Source organism: Chelonia mydas, chromosome 3 (genome assembly GCF_015237465.2).
Source record: "Chelonia mydas isolate rCheMyd1 chromosome 3, rCheMyd1.pri.v2, whole genome shotgun sequence".
NCBI lineage: Eukaryota > Metazoa > Chordata > Testudines > Cheloniidae > Chelonia > Chelonia mydas.
In genome coordinates, this window is record NC_057851.1 from 187,015,288 (window position 1) to 187,035,818 (window position 20,531).

General features: G+C 39.6%; 1 long non-coding RNA gene across 3 annotated transcripts; it reads left to right on the top strand.

Annotated features, from left to right (window-relative positions):
• The first annotated feature begins 546 nt into the window (after window positions 1-546).
• Window positions 547-20,289, top strand: LOC119565868. 3 transcript variants are annotated; one of them, XR_005224946.1, is made up of 4 exons: window positions 547-730; window positions 12,584-12,716; window positions 13,521-14,196; window positions 14,289-20,289. It is a non-coding gene; the product is annotated as an uncharacterized LOC119565868 (long non-coding RNA). The 3 variants fall into 3 exon arrangements; XR_005224945.2 differs by having other exon boundaries at window positions 13,521-13,628; window positions 13,764-20,289; XR_005224944.2 differs by having other exon boundaries at window positions 13,521-20,289.
• The last annotated feature ends 242 nt before the right edge of the window (window positions 20,290-20,531 follow it).

The window sequence follows — 20,531 nt, forward strand, 5'->3', positions numbered from 1 at the left end:
TGAAAAATCTTACATAACAGACCATGAGGCATTCCTTGTGTTGTTCTTCATATTTCGAGGATGTCTTTGTATCTGTTACTTCTCATATACCACAGTGAAGGGATTGCTTTTCTTTTTAATACAGCATTGAAATAAACAACCTGAAAAATAATCTTAATTATGGGTAAAATCTTGGCCCCATTGAACTCAATGGCAAAACACCCACTGACTTCAGGAGGGCCAAGATTTCACCTATTGTGTCTGAGTTGAGATCTGGGCTCTAATAGCCTGTTAGGATAAATAAAAACTGACCAAGAATGTTCCTTAGACTGAAACTTTTAGGAGCTTGGAGAAATTCAGTTAACCGATTTCCATTATTTTTCATTTTCATACAGCTCCACCCTTCCTGACTCACTCTCTCTTTCCTTCTTAAGTCTTTCTATAACACCTACCACAATGGTATCTAAGTCACAAGCAAGGCTGGTCTTGCATTCTGTTCCCTAGTCTGACCGGAAGCAGGAAGCACTGAAAACCACATGGGAAAGCCTGTCCGTGCAAGATTTCCATCCCAGTTTTGCACATGCTAGAAGTTCAGATACTTCAGAGAAGCTTCTGAACTGAACTACTGAACCTTTTGAGGTTGGCCCATCATTAACTGGGACACAGATCAACTAGGAAGTTCAGAACTGAGGCTGACATTCTACCTTTAACTCGGGCTGTCGTTCCAGGTTCCAAAGGTGCCTCGAATTAGGTAGGTGTGCTATCTTATGGATCATTAGAAAGGAAAGAGTTCCACCGATATCACTGGGTGCTGGATCAGATTATATGTGCTGCAGTATCCAGGCACAATGGGATGAGTGAAACACAAAGTGGCTGCCTCAGCTTTGTATTTACTTGGTTGTATCACAAGCCATACTGGAGATGTAGCGCTTTATGTGTTAATAATACATTTATTATAGCCATCCTATGGAATGCTAAATTAAAGTGATATTTTATTTCAGATGAATAATCTGACTGCTTTATTATCATTTGACATGAAAGTGCAATTTGCCATGCCACATACATTGCTACACACCTTCTCAATAGGATCATAAAGGCTGCACTACTGACCAAGAACATAATACTTACACAGTGTCTTGAGAAAACACTAGGATTTTGAAAGTTCTACTCTCTCTTTTTAATAGTTCAAACCAAAATTGCTTTGTTTTTTTAAAGCTCTTTGCTGCTCAATAACTCCAAGTGCTAACAGAATTTAATATTCAGTTGTCATGCCCGTCTCAGCTTTCACCACAGGTTTCTGTGAAATATGTTCTAATCCAGGTCTTGTTTTCTCTCACATATATTTCATTACTACCGTCACTTAATTTAAATGGAATGTCAAGCACCTGCTTGCCACCATAAATGCAGTTAATGCCCCTTTTGGAGTCACCAGCAGGGTGAGCTCTTACACTTGATGGCTGACTTCAGTCTCTTCCCCCTAAAAATCAAATCTCACTTATTCAATTTATGCTTCCTCCTCCAGATTACATGAATCATTTCTGCCATGAACTTATGACCCTTAGCCCTGTAATGCATCACAGTACTATACTAGTACCATAAGGTAGATAATGTGCAGCTACTTTGGCTTGTACTAGTACTGACATTCTAAAAGCTGCACTGAATTAATGCAATACAGTACATGCCACACTTGACTTCAGTGTGCAGTGGGAATAAAATGGTAGGGTAATATTCCCCATATTTTAAGACAAAGCTAAATCCATGCCCTCTCCTATTTCACTGTGACTGAAGAGGTAAATAAATGAATACAGGTTTGGGGGGAAATATTGTTTTTGTTAATGCTGCACTACTTCTGCTTTACCAGTGAGCTGAAAGTTCTCGAATATTATCTGTGTATTTCCTGCTTTGGTCTTGAGAAGCTGGAATTAAACTGGTGTGTTTTCTTTTAAAAAGGGTCACAAAAGACTACATTTAGTTTGGGCTAGGCTCAACATGCGCTAGATTTCCCCAAGTTTACCAATATTAAATATGGTTTAGTATGAGAAGTGTCACTGCTGAGAACTCATATTCAGGCTGACGCAGTTAGTTTGCATTACCCGATCCGAAATCTAGTTACAATGATAAATATGAACATCCCAGCCACATGGAGGACAAGTTGAAAAGATACACCATTTATTCGGTCAGTTACAGTAAGGCCATCGTTAGTTATTATTTTAATGGTTAATTTAACTAAATACCGAGCTATTGTCTTGTTAGTGAGTATATTCAGTTGAAAAAATACGTAGGTTCAATTAGGAATGCATCTTTTACTGCACTGGGTGTAATGAAGCTGCAGCATCGCCACAAGTAAAGAATATTGAATAGTTATATATTTTTGAAATGGTAAAATAAGTATTCTTGCAGAAGTAGTTGGCATGTGTAACTTGATGAACTCACTTAAATAGTTTGACTGTTAATCAAAAAAGTAAATTATATGCACTTGAATAGTTCAACTGTTGATCAAAAAAGTAAATTATATAAGTGGATACTGCAACCCAGAAACATGTGGACACAGCTGTAGTGTCATGTGTCGCAGCTCTACTTGCTGCCAGCTGGCACCCACACAAAGACAAGCCAAGGCCAACAATTACTGTTATTCATAACAGCGAATGTGCATTCAAAACACACAGTGCAGGCTTTATAAAATAACTTAGTATTCAAATGTATCCAGACTGTTGAATTGTTTTGTAATCACACGTCACTGTATGCCAGGCAAATACGCCAAAATGTCCTAGTAGTCCAGAATTTCTTGTCTTTACCCAATTAACCCAAATACTGTAGGGGCTGATCTATGAGCTATTTGTGCTATGGTCTTCAGGATTCCTCATGCACTTAGCAAACAGTCGAGCACAATCAACGCATTAAGTCTTAAGACTTTCAAATTAACAATTGCGTACCGTAGTATATATATTTATATGTAATATTACAATCACCACTTTCTAGTTTAGAAAATCACACGTAATTAAGAAGTGTAAAACAATGGGAGCAATTAGAATGGTTTCATAGGCAAAATCCTTTTTCTATCTAGACCAGCTTATATTTAGAACTGAAATGCCAGAGGTGTTCACTGTACTTCTTTGTATGGGTGCCTGTTCCAAGTATGCAAATAAGCTTAGAGTACATAACCTCAATGAGGAGTTCATGGAATATGCTCCTGGTGATAAATAAATAAAAACTACTGGGTTTAATTCAGCTCTTTTTGTTTGCCGAGACACAGGCAACCCTTAATTAAAGAACAAAATACCATTCTACAGTAGTGATACAAATCAGTGGGTCAACATTAATGTCAAATCCAGCATTTTAAATCATTACCTAGAATTAAGGTTGTTTTTTTTTATAAAGTGAATGAAAAAAAAAAAGACATTTGAAAAGTCTATGTTTAAATAAGAAAATTTTTAACAGGCTGGACGCATCCTCAACTGGGGTATGTCAGCATTGTTCCATAGCAATCAACAGAGATATGCTAGTTTACACCAGATTAGGATTTGGCTCTCAAAGTTTCAATATTGTTAAAAATGAAAACAACATTGTGTCACTTCAAAAAATTCCTACTTTGAAAAAAAAACAACCATTCCTCAAAAGGGCTGGCACCCACAGTGACTTGTATGTATTAAATCACTTGCTTCATCTCCGCTGTGACAGAATGGAGTGGGTGGGGGGAGGCACAAAATTTTTCCCTCTGATGATGCCAACTCAGTTGCATTCCAGGGGAAAGTGCATATTCTGATCCTTCACCACAATGCTGCACAGCCTGCTGCTGACTATGGTTTACTTGTGGCTGCAGGGACTTTGTGTGTGTGTGCCCAAGGCCATCTCTCCAAGTCTTACTACTGTACTTTGAAAAGGAATATTGGGACTTATGAGTAAACAAAGTAGATATCAGTTTAAGCAGCGGGAAATGCTAGCTCCCATCTTTTTTTGCCTTCTATACACCACAGTTCATTTTTGTAGAATATGGGTGAGATCCTCAGCTGGGGCAAATTAATTTAGATCCACTGAAGTCAATTGAGCTACACCAGTTTCTACCAGCTGAGGATTTGGCTCTGTGTTTTTTTAGAAACTTGCTTATCTTGAAAGACAAAAAAAACTTCATTTCCTGAGATACATTAATAAGAAGTCTGCACAGAGAAACAGTGGAGAAGAATGACCTGGCCTGCATTACTTTGTTTACAATAACCTCTTTTTAGTGGCTGCTGTCTACAGTCGTGCCAAGTATGGTTTCAATTTTTCCTTTGAAATGTAGACCAGCCAAATAACACCAACACATTTTCCATGTAACTTTTGTAGACTGTATTCCTGAAGAGTAATGTCTCCCCTGTTTTCAGAGTATGACTGCTGTATGTGTTACTAAATACTGGATATGTTTTATCACCCAACATGGTTTAAATATGTATATCACTGGTATAGATTGCTAATGCCATGTAAACTCCTGAATTAGAGGTCTTTGTGAAATCTCTCTTGTCTGACTTGAGCTCATAGTCATATAACTTCTACTGTATAAAATTTTAGAAGTTGTTTAGTCTTCAAATTTAGAGTTTATTTTTTTTATTTTATTTTTTTTTAATTGTGAAACACCCCGGGTAAAATCCTGACCCCCATTGAAATCAATGGCAAAACTCCCACTCATGTCAATGGGCCAGGAATATTAACAGAAATGAATCTAGGTGGGATTTTTCAAAAGCATGCAGCATTGGTCTAACACTTCTCCAGCTGAAGTCAATGGGAGTTTCACCGTTGACTTCAGCGGGAGAAACCTTAGACCAGCACAGAGCACTTTTGAAAATCCCACACTCAGAATAAGATTTTCAAAGTCACGTGGGGAATTTGGACACCCAATGCCCCTTAAAATGAATGGGAATTGGGCATCCAAATCTTTTAGGTGGCTTTGAAAATCCCATCAAAATGCCTAAAGATAGATAGACAGATAGATAGATTTTGTTTGTATGTAACTATTTCTCAGCAGTACTTGAAACCCAAACACTGCAGCCTTTTCATAAGGTTTTGTAAGTAAAACTAAGTAGAAATGAAGTGAAGCTGATTATTTATTTTCATTTTTCAGCTGGGGTGAAATGCAACAGGAACATAAACAGCATAAATGATGAGCGGTAATAAGATTTTAAAAACTCTTTTAGGGTTAATAAAGTTATGTACTATTAATAACACAAGACAGGATATTTGTTTATATATAATGTTTACAGGATAGTGTCGTCTTAAACATAAACAATATTCAGTAATAATAAAATTAATTTACTTCCAAATATGTTGGCAGATGTTTCAGTAAGGATTTTTACAACAGTTCACAGATGTTACCTGCCATATCTGACTGGTTATTTGACTGATTTCCAGAGTTACGATATCATACATGAAGTCAGTGATGATGAGCACACTTAAAAAATGGAAGATAAAGCCTGGTATGTGTGTAGCTATCAGCCCGTCCGTCACATCCACACAAGCTAACACCATTCTCTGATGTAAGAAAACCACAAGTGGGACATTTCAGGCACATGCTGAGCATCAAACCATTGTTGGAACTCCTGCGGAGCCTGTTTATTGCAGAGTAATTCTCTCCAAAAATTGCTAATACAGAGTGCTAATTTTTTTTGTACTGTGGATTTTGGCCACAATTGAGTTACCCCAGTGATTTAGGGAAAGGTAGGAAAGAGGTCCTGGAGGGCAAATTTAGGCTGCTAGGTAAGAGATTAATGTTCAGAACCTCCATGATAGCATTCTGTGAAATGCTTCGTGTTCCATGCACAGAGCCAGGCACAACAGTGGGGTCTCAATGTGTGGATCAGATGATGGTATGGGGGGAAGGTTTTAGGTTTATTAGAAACTGGGAAACCTTTGGAAAAGGAGGAGCCTATACAAGAAGGATGGGCTTCACCTAAATCAAAATGGAGCCAGATTGCTGGCATGTACAATTAAAAAGTTTGTAGAGTATATTTTAAACAAAAGGGCTGGGGGAAAGACGACAGATGCAGAGGAGCACATGGTTCAGGTGGAGACATCACTTAGAGATGAAGATATTATAGGGGGAGCTCTATATCTGAGAGGATAGAGAAGAAGTTGTTGAAGTACAGGTAGGAGCTAGTGAGGAACAGTCAAACGTAAGAGTCCCATTTAAAATTTAACACATGAAGGCAAGCAACTGAATATTGGCAAAATGTACAAGTGCTTGTATACAAATGCCAGAAGCTTAAATACTAAGATGAGTGAACTAGAGTACCTGGCATTGAATGAGAATATTGATATAATAGGCATTGTGGAAACTTGGTGGAATGAGGATAATCAGTGGGACATGGTAATCATAGAATCATAGACTTTATGGTCAGAAGGGACCATTATGATAGTCTAGTCTGATCTGCACAAAGCAGGCCAGGGAATCTCACCCACCAACTCCTGTAACAAACTCCTAATTTATGTCTGAGCTATTGAAGTCCTCAAATCGTGGTTTAAAGACTTCAAGGTGCAGAGAATCCTCCAGCAAGTGACCCGTGCCCCATGCTGCAGAGGAAGGGGAAAAAACCCCAGGGCTTCCAAATCTGCCCTGGGGGAAAATTCCTTCCCGACCCCAAATATGGTGATCAGCTAAACCCTGAGCATGTGGGCAAGACTCACCAGCAAGACACCCAGGAAAGAATTTTCTGTAGTAACTCAGATCCCACCCCATCTAACATCCCATCACAGGCCATTGGGCATATCTACCGCTAGTAGTCGAAGATCAATTACTTGCCAAAATTAGGCTATCCCATCATATCATCTCCTCCATAAACTTATCAAGCCTTGTCTTGAAGCCAGATATGTCTTTTTCCCCCACTGCTTCCCTTGGAAGGCTGTTCCAGAACTTCTCTTCTCTGATGGTTAGAAACCATAACAGGGTACAAAATATATAGGAATGATAGAGTAGATTGCACTGGTGGGGAATGGTCCTATATGTGTGTGACAGGGTGTACCTACGCCACACTGGTTCATCAGGGGTTAACCACTCTCTGGGGGCTGAGGAAACCATGCCCCCTCACCCCTGCTGAGCACACTCCAGCTGGAACCAGAGTATAAAGGGAATAGCGCAGCTCAGCCTGGGCTAGCCGCTGATGAGAGCGGAGATGTGTTGCAGGCTCCTGCAGAGTGACTGCCGGAGCTCCAAGACGCAGAAGCCATCTGGGTTGAGGCTCCAACGGACCCCCAACTGACTGCCGCCAGCAACAGAGGAGAGACAGTGGAGGCCACTGTAGAGAGACGTTTGTAGAAGATGATAATTTAAAGATTATAATCTAAAGACCTCATAAGGGACCGTATTATGAACATAGGAATGTGGAGATGTGCCCTAGAGGTGGGGCTTGGAACACTGCATGGCTGTGTGCAGCAGTTCACCACAGAAGCTCTCCAGTTTGTTTTATTAAAGTTCTATTCCTTTTCTCATCTGACCATTGGGCCATGCTGTCCTGCACTTAAGGGCAGCTGCATTGACTCTGGCCATTGGAAAGGGTGGTGGGGGCGAAAAGTCAGGTGGCAAAATTTGCAGATAATATAAAATTATTTAAGATCATTAAGTTCAAAGCTAACTGTGAAGAGTTAAAGGGATCTCACTAGACTGGGTGACAAAATGGCAGATGAAATTCAATTCTGATAAATGCAAAGTAATGCACGCTGGAAAAAATGATCCCAACTACACATACACAAGTTCTAAGGTTCTAAGTTAGCTATTGCCACTCAAGAAAGAGCTCTTAGAGTAATTATGGACAGTTCTCCGTAAACATCGGCTCAATGTGCAGTGGCAGTCAAAAAAGCTAACAGAATGTTAGGAACCATTAGGAAAGGGATAAATAAAACAGAAAATATAATGCTGCTATATAAATCCATACCTTGAAAAGAGCATTCAGTTCTGGTCACCCCATCTCAAAAAAGTTATATTAGATTTGGAAAAGGTGTAGAAAATAGCAACAAAAATTATTAGAGGTATGGAACACCTTCCATACGAGGAGAGATTAAAAAGACTGGGATCGTTCAGCTTAGAAAAGAGACAGCTAAGGGAGGATATGTTAGAGGTCTATAAAATTATTAATGTCTTGGAGAAAGTGAATAAGGAAGTGCTGTTTACCCCTTCACATAACACAAGAACTAGGACTCATCCAAAGAAATTAATAGGCAGCAGGTTTAAAACAGACAAAAAAAAGTACTTCTTCACATCCTGCACAGTCAACCTCCAGATCTCATTGCCAGGGTATATTGTGAAGGTCAATGTCTCTTAATCAAGTAATCAGGGATACAACCCCACTCTCTGGGTGTCCCTAAACCTTCAACTTCCAGAAGTATCTGGCATGGGCCACTGTCAGAGACAGGATACTGGGCTAGATGGGCCATTGGTCTGACCCAGTATGGCAGTTCGTACCCAACAGCAAAATGTTCTAATGTGTTGCAAATGAACAGAGGTCCACACAAAAAGGCAATGAAAGTTTGACAATCCTTTTGTGATTTTTTCAAACTCCACTGTAATGGTTTCACAAAGTTGTGAGAAACAGCTCCAGGAGAAAATATATCATAAAGAAAACATGTGGGTAAGCATCTGCAGGATTGGGGCCATACTCCTGTTCTGGATAGGTGTAGTTCTAAGAGCTCGTTCAGCGAAACAAACTATGGACTAAATTGTGGGCTGTTCTGAGCACCCATTCATTCCCCTGCCCAAGCCATCTACATCGTACGGTGAGGAGCAACCTCTACAGAGCCATTATTCTCCATCCCATACAAGTGGACATGGAGTGAGGTAGCAGGGGCAAGCGTGGGAGGAGCCTGGGCTTCACCCCGACCACATGGGCTGACCTGTGCAGCTGAACTGGGAGATATACATTTTGCCAGGTAAGGCTGGGTACAGGTAGGTATGTTTTTCCTTCCCATCCGTATCGGAGCAGGGAAAAACCAAGAGGTAGGTTATATCTCAGAGAGTCACTGTCTGGTTCCCAGTCTCCACCTGAGCCAGTGTAACTATATGATACCACAATTTAGCCATGTGGTCACGTCAGTCAACATTCAAGCTCTGTGATGTTCTCATTTTGTGTCTATGCTACTCTGGGCAAATGGGTAGTAGAGGACACTTTATTATCAATTCTTATTTAGGCTTGAGAGTGAACAGTGCCGCTCAGAACAAGGGAAATTAGGCTTTGCCTCAAAGATCATCTAGTTAGACAACCAAAGCAATACAAACAGAAGGCCAGGTTCACTGGCATGTTCTGACTGATGCAAAACAGTTGGAGCGTATGAGTGAATTTGGCCTGGATAATGTCCTGAATGAGCTGAGGATGGGATTGCCACAGGGTAGTATATGGATTTTAAATCTGTAAACTAGGACTTTGTTTGGTGGGCTAAGCCAGTAAGGCCTCATGGAAGATGATTCTTTTAATGGACTATATACACTGTTTGAAAAGTGCTCAGCATTGGCCTTATTCTGCTCCCTTTAAAGTCAATGGGGGTTTTACAACTGGCTCCACTGAGAACAGAGTTAGGTCAGCATGGAGCACTTAAAGGACAACTGAACTGATGCAGGCACTGAAACCAAGCTGCAAAGCCCATGAAGAAATGTGAGATGACCAAAGAAGCCATTTGCTACAATTTCTCATTTTGTTTTGTTTTTTCCCCACCTCCTTCTATTTTTTTGGGCCCAGACTAGCTTCCCTCAACTTGTCCCTATGTCTCTTACGGAGAGTGATTTCACTATTACACTGGCAGTGTGTCCTGCACCGTCATTATAGGTACACAAAGGCTGGATACAGGAATGCTGCCATGTAGGTTTGAAGTCTGGTCCTGCATTCCACACCAACCAGCTGCAAAAAACATTTCAAGCAAGTACTGCTGCACTGGGGCCAAGGGGGCCCAACGGGGATCACCCTCCCCCTAGGATGCCTAACTGTGCATGGGAGACCCACTCCTCCTTGGGGGTCTGGGACCCATGCAGTATCCCAAGCCAAGTGGAGAAGGAGCCAGCCAGAGACTGAAGCTTAAAGAGCAGCTGCAGAAGAGATTTGAGCAGGGACCAGTGGAGACTGATGATGTCATCAGAATGCTTTCCATAGTTTTCATTCTGAACATTACATCAACTGTGCTGATTGGCTGTTTGCTACAACTCTTCCCGCTTCCTCCCTTTTCTTTGCCTACCATAACCAGTTGAAAGGACTTAAATACATAGGTGCTGGAACTAGGGGGGTGGGGAGGAGGGGCTGCAGTACCCCCGGCTTGAAGTGGTTTCCATTATATACAGGGTTTACAATTTGGTTCAATGGCTCTCAGCACCCCCATTATAAAAATTGCTCTAGAACCCCTGCTTAAATAACAAAATACAAGCAAAAGAAAATCACAGAAATAACACAATGTTGCAGCCATTACATTACTCACTCTGTTTGTATGTTCAACCCTTTCCCCTGTCCTTTGTGTAGTTTGTCTGTTTGGACTGCAATCTCTTGAGGTCAGGCAATGTCTACTTCAGAGCCCTGGTGTCAGCTGGCCCCTAGGCACTACTGTAGTAAACACGTTCAATGTAATCCATATTCATACAAAACTCCCACTAATTGCAGTTGGTTTTATCATCTCTCACGTTCCGTCTTCCTCTCTGTAAATTCTTTGAGATAGGGACCAACCCATTTTTGTATCTCAGAACTTCACTTTTAGCACTAAGGCCTAAATTTTCAAAAGTGACCAGGGATTTCGGGCGCTCAGCTTGAGATACCATAGAGGGTCTTGATTTTCACAAAATTTGGTGCCCAACACTTTCTGATCATCAGGGTCCTTTCATGTATCTCAAGTTAAAATCACTAAACTGATGACAATTTAGGACTATATAAATAAAAACAGAAATTAGTATTACGAATAATAATTAATAACTAATGGCATGTGGTTTTTGAAGTTTAAATTGATTGATTTTTTTTTTTGGTAGCTATGCCTGTTCTTTCTATGTAGTAGCATAATCAAAATAAAAAGCCAAGTCAGTGAATATGAAGGTTGTAGGCTTTCTGCAGGTTTAGTTTTCTGATGTTGAATGCTCCATTGGAAACCATGATGTGAATCAGATCCAAAGGTTTCCTATTTCTTCACAAGACATTACAGTATTGACAAATAATTGGTGGATTCCCTCTGTGTTTACTCGTGACTTACTGAACTAGTGCCAACTGCATCTTGAATGCTTGTTCATTGGGAGTAACTCAAGGCTGACAGCTAGTGAGGTCATTTAGCAGTCTAGCCAAGGCCTGTATGCCATTACAATGAAGTAATAATGTATTTATAACACACCTAACCACTGATGGCTTCTATTCCTGTTGGGGCTTTTTTTCTCTCCTGCATTTGCACAGATGTTTTTTGAGAACTGGTCTCCAGAAAAAGCCTTGTAGAAAACAAGCTACGTCTGTTGATTCTGGCTGGCTTCTATAACGATAGTTGTTAGCACGCAGGATTTATGTTTCAAATATCATTTTAATTTCTAGGGCTGCATTTTTTAACCACAAAATCTTAATTCAATGGTGTACTATAAATGCTGCAGCTCCTTTATAAAAATGTAGAATAAGCTGTTTCTAAGGAAATATTCTGAGAGTCTGATTCATAGAAATGCTTCTCACATGCATTTTCCATGGAATTTGCTCTGAAATATGTGTGTAATATGGTCTTCAATAAATTATGTACTTTTGTGATTCATTAAACCTTTTCCCCTGCTCACAAGTAGCAACCTGTTCATTATACACAAAAAAGTGCAACCAGCCAAAAAAACCCAGCATTCTCGTTCTTATCATATTCATTGGCTGCTATTATTCCTGATCTTAAAAAAATAATAATCTATAAAAGTATTTAGAGAATGACAGTGCATAAATTAAACTGGCATCTAGCTTTAATTTACATGCAGGGAAATTAAGGATGCATCCACATCCTTAATTACCTCCTTGTTCAATTTAAAGAGTATAGGGCTTAGAATGCCTCATGTAAAGATAATGATAATTCTTAGAAATGGGTGACTATTGACAGAATGCTTGTAGGAATGTTCACTCTAATTTCTTAATGAGTTTGTTCCAGCCATGTTTACATCCATTTTCTTTTTGCTATAATTCAATATTTATCTGATCAAGTTTTGCTGGCCTGAATCTTCATAGAAAGTGCATTTCAAAATTGCATTTAAAGTAAAATAAATGTTAAATTCCAACTCACACATATTTATGCTGGAAGCACTTGCATGACAGCTAATTAAGGATCATATACAAATATCATGTGACATATCTCACCAATGATATCTAACCAATATATCTTGAATAGCAAATGGCTCAGACTCAAAGAACAGTATGTAATCAATAGAATTCTATCGATTTTACTTTGTTCTAGTTAGTATTATAGATGGTTGAAAATTTAGGGCACCTCTGTACCTGGGGGTACTTTGCTACTCACGCATCATCCAATTTCCACCTGCTTCATCCCATCCTATAGATGAAATGGTTAACTTTGAATACTTGTGCCAACCAGTCCTAGAATTTAGTTTAACTGAAGTGTGCCTCCTGCTCAGAAGTCACTTCCTCTCTGAAATAGCCTGTCTCTGTCTTTCTAGATATCATGTCCATTTATCTCTGGGCACGATAGATGCCGCATTACATGCAGGTGCAAAACTGAAGGCAATGGAATTACTCCACGCTAACAGTAGCGTAAATGAGATCAGAACCTGTTCCAGCGACCTCACAAAGGTAATGCAATCTATGCCCTTCATACAAAGAAAAGAAGAACGAGAAACAGCCATCGTGGTTGTTGTTTTGAAGGCGAGACATATAGACTGGTATTCACGACAGCCTCACATTATGTAGGGAGAGCAAAGAAGCATTCCCTTCACACAAAGAAAAAGGAGAAATACTATGTTATTATTCTTTTTTAAATGTCATGTCCAGACACACTGGACTAATTCCACTTCACTGCATCACAACATGCTACATTAACTGACACAAGACATGAGCCAACGCTACCACCACCACATGCTTCCAATGCAACCATATCATTTCAATTTTTCACACATTTTACTTCTGTATGTAGAATGTGTTCTATAGCACAGTAAAGTCTCCTCTCACCAATCCTTTGACACGGGCTACCAGTCTGAAACAAAGCTTAGTTTCATATCTAAAACATAGTGACACAGGAGGAGGGGGTAAGGAATCACAAAAGAAACAGCTGGCTTTAGCCATGCTTATGGGTCTGAGGGCTCTGCTGGTTCAAGCATCCAATCATGAGTCTGCACGGCAGGCACCAACTCTGTGGCAATCCTTCCCAGTGTTCCTGAGATATTGTCTGTTGAAAGGGTACCTCTTGAAGAATAGCACAGTGTTGATACCGGATGCCAGCCTGAAAATATGTAGACTAGTGAACAACTCTAAGGCCCCACTTTTAATTTTCACTGCTCCATCCTCTGTTAAACAGAGTGGGAAAAGATCAAGCCCCGTTGGAAAAGATTGTAAGCTCTTTGGGGAAGGGATCATCTTTTTTGTTTTGTATTTGTACAGTGCCTACCACAATGGGGTCCTGATCCATGACTGGGGCTGTTAGGACTACTGCAATAAAATAAATAAATAAGCAATAACAACAAGCTGCATACCACCTGCAAGACAGAGGTACGTTGCCTAGTCAAGATGCCACTATCAGGCTAGGAAAGTGAGAACTTTAAAAGATGATGATGATCATAGATAAAGAGATCTGAAAGAAAGCAAAGAAGGTTGGTATCTGATCCTAAATATGTCTCTTCAAAGAGCCAGAAGGTGTAGAGCATAGCACAAGACATACCACCAGATTAAGAGAAAGAGACACCCCTCAAAAGTTGAGTGAATTTCAATCACTATTATTTTTCAACTAACATCACTTTCCCTGATTAGACACTGCACTTGATTCTTCACTGCTTTGCATGTTGGTTAGTCATTTACACCTGCAAAATCAATGCAAAATAGTTGAAATACTGATTTGGGAGCATTTCACACCCATTTAGTTAACACAACACAAAGTTAGCAATATGGCAGATTATATTTTTCCAGAAAATACATTTGTCATGCCATTTGCACCATCTGCTGTATGTGTCAGTAGGAAGGAAGATGACTGCTGTTGAATGGAGTGGTATTTAGAAACAGTCCCAGTAAGAAACTGGATGAAAACAAAGGAACCTGGGCATCAAAGCAGCCAAAGGCACCGGTGAGAAAGAGGAAAAGGGGCAACTAATACCATTTCTATGACTTGGCAGATCATTGATGCACCCTCCAGTAATACTCCTTTCTCACCTGCAGCACCTGTCCTGGAAGTTCAAGCAAGATTGTGAAACATCAACGAGCAGCACCACTATCTTCAGCTGCATGAGTAGCGAGTCCAAGACCAGCAACTCTGTATGGAAATGCAGGCATGGCAAACAAGTGCACATGATTCATTCATCTGTACAGGCTAGAAAGAGCAACTCTGGCAAGCTGATAGAGTATGCAAATCTGATGTCATAAAACTGATGGCAGCAGCCAGTCATTCAATACTTTCATTCCTGCATTACTTCTTGCACCTACTTTGTAAAGTGTTTTGAAAATTAAAAGCACTATGTGTAAGTGCTAAGTATTATTAGTATCTTCACTGCTGTTTAGTAACATTGTGACAGGCTAAACATTGTAACATTTAGTAACATTGTGTAAGGCTCTGTTAGTTCACCTAATACTGATGAGTGTTTAATCCCCCCCCCCAATGATTCTGCAAAAATTTTTGCCATCTGATGGCTCTTCATAGACCTATTTGAAATGAGTCTGAGTCCAGTTCCCAGTTGTCTACATCACAAACAAAACCCTTACCAGGACTGACACTAATTGGCACCCTGGCAGTCTCAGCAAAGAGGCAAAGGAATGAATGGGCATAGAAACTGAACTATCACCTCAGGCCTAGAAGTGACTGCTCCTTCTAGTTCAAGGTAGACACACTCTGGTGGAGAAGTTTGGGAAGCCTGCATGGTCCCTGCCTATGCTATGCCAGTTCTCTGGGTGAACAGAGGACTCAAGTCTCCCAAGGATCCATGCAGCAAAGTCCATTAATATTATATCCACAAAAACTAATTTTTAAAATTAAAAAATATCTGAAAAACATTTAAAAGCATCTTAACAATACTTCAGGCTTATGTATCTTCATGTCTTAATTTACGTTCAGATAGTCAGGCTGAACAAACATTCAGTGGTCCTCTTGGTCCATCCCCAAAATCTGAGTGGTAACTGGCTACTATGTCAATGACACTGAAGATCCAGCAATTGTGCATTGGAAGGGAGAACCTTTGGGAAGAAAATGAAAACCTACAGCACAACTGAGCAGAATTGTCTTCTGGTTTCTTTAGCTTCATGTTTTCTTTTCTTGATTTTTCGCTCAGCTATATTAAGTCAACAGTGACGAATGATCAGGCAATTATGAAGATGTTCAAGTGTCTACACAGAAAGTTGCACTGATTTAAAGTGGGGTTTTTTTAATCAATTTAGTTAAACCAATTCAAACCCCTATGGGAATATTCTTAATATGATTTAAACCTGGTTTATATCAATTTAGTTTAAGTTGATTCCTTGCTGACCTAAGTTAAATTGATATAAACCAGGGTTAAATCAAGATAATCAATCCCACACGAGTTTTCACTAGTTTAACAAAATTGATTAAAAAACTATTTTAGTTAAATCAGAACAGCTTTCGTGTGCAGGAAGACACGCCCTACACTCCCCCTGTTCTAGAGCATTGCTTACAACAGACCAAAAGAAGTTTCACAAACCAAATACACCAAAGTTAAAATATTTTGCGATGCTAAATTGAATGGGCTGCTTTGGATTTTTATAGGTATAGACGTCTGCAAAAGAAGCTAGGAACTGGTGTAAAATGGAAATTATCCAGAAGCAAATACAGTACAAAACAATTTATTTTTATATAGCATCCTTCAAACATAATATCATAAAATGCTTTAACTTCAACCAGAAGTTAAAAACAAAAAGGATGGAGGGCAAAGTTTAATGAAGGTAAGTGACTCAGTAGTGGAGGGAAGTTCTAGTCTGGTGAAATAGATGAGGTACAACAAGTGAACAAGGACTTTCCACAACCCCAGCCCAAACTGTGGAGCAATGAGGGAGCCCACAAAGAGGGAAACACTGTAAGAGAAGCGTGACTGAGCTGAAGAGCAGGTGGCCATGAGGTTAGAGGGGCAGTGAAGAGCAAGTTCTGGAAACTAGGAGGGCCATTTTGAACTGGGTACAAAGATGAATGAGAAGCTAGAGCAGGAGGATGAGACTAAGTTTGTATGAGAGCCATAGTCATAGAGGAGCCTCTGAACATCACAGTATTTGATGGAAATGTTGACATTTAATGGCCAGAACAGGGGCACAGGGACCAAGGAGCCTTCTGTTCTTATGTACCCTGCTCTGCAGCCAGGGCCAATCAGAGCTCCTCCAAGGAAGAGGAAAGGCCATGGATCCTCCATACACACCAGCTCCTAGGTTTGGCTGGGCACAGAGAGGGCAGTCGTTGCACCAGCCCCAAAAGATGGTGCAGTTTGTTTATTCATATTGTGTGCCAGGGGAAGTTCTCTCTTTCAGAGATTTCCCTGGAGTAATGTGGCTTCGCCTTACCCTCCGCATCAGTATCTGGCTGAATGCCACACTCTAGCTCTATACGATTTATGAGAGGCCAGGGTCCCAGACCATTTGGGCAGCTTGGGCCATGGCCCCATCAGCTCTATCATTAATCCATCTCTGAGTGAAAGTGACAGAGGCTGAACATGACATAAAAATTCCACTGGCTGGATGTAAAAATAAGTATATTTCATCATGCCCATATGATACGTGGTCAGAGCTACACGATCTTCCTTTACCTCTCCCGGTGTAAGGTTCTGCCTAAAGTCTGGAAATGCCTTTACATATCAATTTGAAAGTTATGGTTTGAAACAGGGAACTAAATCCCTTTAAGTTTTACATGAGCAGACTGGTGACCTAATAGGCACACAGATGCATTCCTGTGCATTAAGAGCCAAATTTTCATTACTGTGAGAACAAACTGCATGCAAGACAAGAAGACTGGGTAAGGCTGGGATGAAAATTCAGTTCAAAGAACTCAGATGAGAAAGGAATAGATTTTTCTGCCTTGTAACAGCATGCAAAACCTAGGGACAATCTAAGTGTCAAGAATTTTAGCTGAAGGAGAGGTACAGTGCATAAAACCAGATAAAGGAAGCCAAATTACCATGGGACATTGGGATAACTTAAAACAGAGCAGTTAACAAAGCAAAGAGAAAAATATGCATACTGAGAAGTGAGTGAGAAGTAAAGAAAAGACGGGCAACTTGTGAGATGTAAGGAAAAATCACTTTGGCTTAAATGAACATTTTAATTTCCTAACGCAAAAAAGGAATTGAGGAGAAATGTTGTGCCTGTCTATGGATGTATGATAGACACTGAAAAGGGAATTCTCACAGGTGATGTAGCATTGGGCTTTTATGAACATGAATTTAGTGAAAAAGAATGATATGCTGTCAAAGGATTTCACAATCTAGATCTTTCTGCCTAATTAATAGAGCTAATGAGGTTTGCATGCCTTCACTTGAACGTGCTCTTTTGTTTTTGACTTCCTTTTTGCTTCATCTTAACATAGATTTATTTTACAGTCCTGAAGACTTGGAGCAGTCAAATACACTTCAACTGTTACCATGGAATCAGTACACTAGGTTGCATATGATCTTTTGGGTTAACTGGAGGGAAAAAGATGGACAAAGTGTGCACAATAGCAAGTGAATTTTGTGATGCTTGTGCAACTGCCCCGATACATACATTTTGCACAAGTGACTGGAGGCAGCTGGGAGATGTGCAATCTAAATCTGAAAATGAAACAACTGACAGTAAAGCAGCTTTTAGCTGAAAAATAAATTTTATATGTGGTGGGAGAGAAAATGACCATGTGCTGACAAGAGAAAGACAAAGGTGATTTGAAAAAATAGTAAATATAAAAGTTTGCCACTAATTTAAAGAATTTATGGCGAGCTTCATTCTTGATGTTAAACAAAGAAATACATATCTCATTATTATCAGTTGCCTGGAATCCTTTGGTATTTGCACACTGTCCCTTGAATGTGTCAGGAGTCATGTAATAAAATGCACAAAAGATGTAAAACTTGAATCTGAGGACCATGACTGTACTGATGTAGTCTGGTCAGCCATTTCAGGAGTGACAGTAATCTAGTGTGATGGGAAATCATAGAATCACAGGGTTGGAAGGGATGTCAGGAGATCATCTAGTCCAACCCCCTGCTCAAAGCAGGACCAATCCCCAACTAAATAGTTATAATGATCCACTTTAAAAGTCAAAAAAACTAGCATACATCTAACTTCTTGAGTTGTTATAGCCTAAAGAATGGACGAGTGAACCAGTTCTAATACAACAAAAATACAACCTACATCTTCATCTCAATCTAACCAAACCATTTCAGACATTCCAAAAATAGTTTGGTGAATTTCTATGTTTGATTGTTTCTTTTAAATTTTTTGTGAAGCTTTGCACTTCTGGGTTTTGACTGGGAGTGTTGAAAGAGCCTGTTCTTGTGGTATTTCTCATCATGTCAAGCTATGAAACAGGGGAAATCTCACAAAACACATTCTTATTTCACAGCATTTCCAATGCAATTTCCAGACCAAGAGGTATGGGTATGTTTGGATGGCCAGGCTTCAGGTAAATACTCAAACTTGGGAACGGTTATTGGAATGGAAATGCCAATGTTTTTGAGGTTTGCATAGATTATTGCTTTTATTATTTATAATTTACATTGTGGGACCCCAATCATAGAGTCCTATTATAGATGAGGGCCCCAATAAGCTAGGAGCTGTACAAACATAGAACAAAAAGACTGTCCCTGCCCTGAGGAGCTTACAATGTAAGTAAAAAGGTAATGTAATAATCCACTCGGTAGAGCTAGAAGGTACCTTGTTTCCAGGCCCATTTCAGTACGAAAATCTGGGTTGCATAAGTAATTAAGGGCATGAGCAAAAGCTCATTGAAATCAATGGAAATACTTCTATAGATTTCAATGGGCTTTGGATCAGGCCCTAAGTACGGGACTGGAGTCATGCACGGCTATGTACGTTTTTAATCCTTGTGGTCCCAACCACAGTGTTCCGGGTCTCTGAAATCCCTACAATCCCTATATGATGGATCTCAAAGACAGAATTTTCTCTTTAGAGAGACTAGGGGAGTGAGGTACTATCTTTTATTGGACCCACTTCTACTGGCGAGAGAGAGAGACGAGCTTCCGCACTTACACAGAGCTCTTCTTCAGTACTGACATGGCTACAACAACATGGCGTACAATCTTCTCTTTATAAATTTCTGATATAAAACTATTGTATTACTTTTTTTTAGCCTTTAGTGGAATTTCAGATTGGTCATATTTGGGGGATCCTGTCTTGATCCACCCCTTGCTCATATAGCAGGACTGCTCTTTTCCCATCTTACACACAATTATCACCATAGCTTCTCTCTAAAAGGACTTCAGCAATACCACAAGTTGCCCAAGCTGGTAAACTGTACAGATTTAAGTTGTAAATGTCCTCAGGATTCATTAAGTTGTAGATGATGATTCTTCGATAAAGCATATGCTTCATGAACATATCCAGAGGTCTGATAGGGACTTGACCATATTAATAATAGCATCAACAATAATAATGCATGGACCTGTAACAGGCTTTCACATCAAGAAGAATGTGAAAGATTAGCTTGAGAAGTAAACATTAAGACCAGATCTTCAGCTGGTGTAAATCCACATAATTGCATGGACTTCACATTGATTTCAATGGAACAACACCAATTTATGCCACCTGGTAACATGGCCCTTAATGTGGTGACTAACATTTTTTTGTAAATGTTATCAGAAAAAGGAATATGCTTCTATATTAAATTTTAGGGTTAGGATTCATATACAATAAAACCCAATTAGTACTTCTCAGGTTAAAGCAACGAAGCAATATTTGTTTCCCAAGAATACGTCAATGCAACATGTATTGGCCACATTAAAGAAGAGAAATGCAGTCCATAGTTGCTGGATGTATTTTCCATGTCTATAGATTTTACTCGACTACCATTATTTCTACCTCAAGTAGTCATAAGTAACACTTATTAATTAATGGGATATTTGCTGAAGTTGGTTTCCTTTCTTTTTTTCTTTTACTGAAAAAGGCACAGGGGGACAAGCTAAAAAGAGCTGCAGACATGCGTATTCCATTTGAAATACATGATTAAAAAGCTTAAAAATTCAAATCAACGTAAAAAACTGTTTTATTTTAATACTCTGGAAGGTTTCAGTGAACTCCATTATTTTCACTCACTATTTGCTTGAATAATTTAGGCAAGAAAGCTAAATTATACATAAAGTGTACAGTTAGAAGAAAAAGTTCATGCACAGCCTCGGGCTATAGCCATCCCCTAATGATGTCTGTAGTCAGTGGGAAAGAACTCGTTAGACTGAGAGTAATTTCTCAGGGTTTAAATTTTTT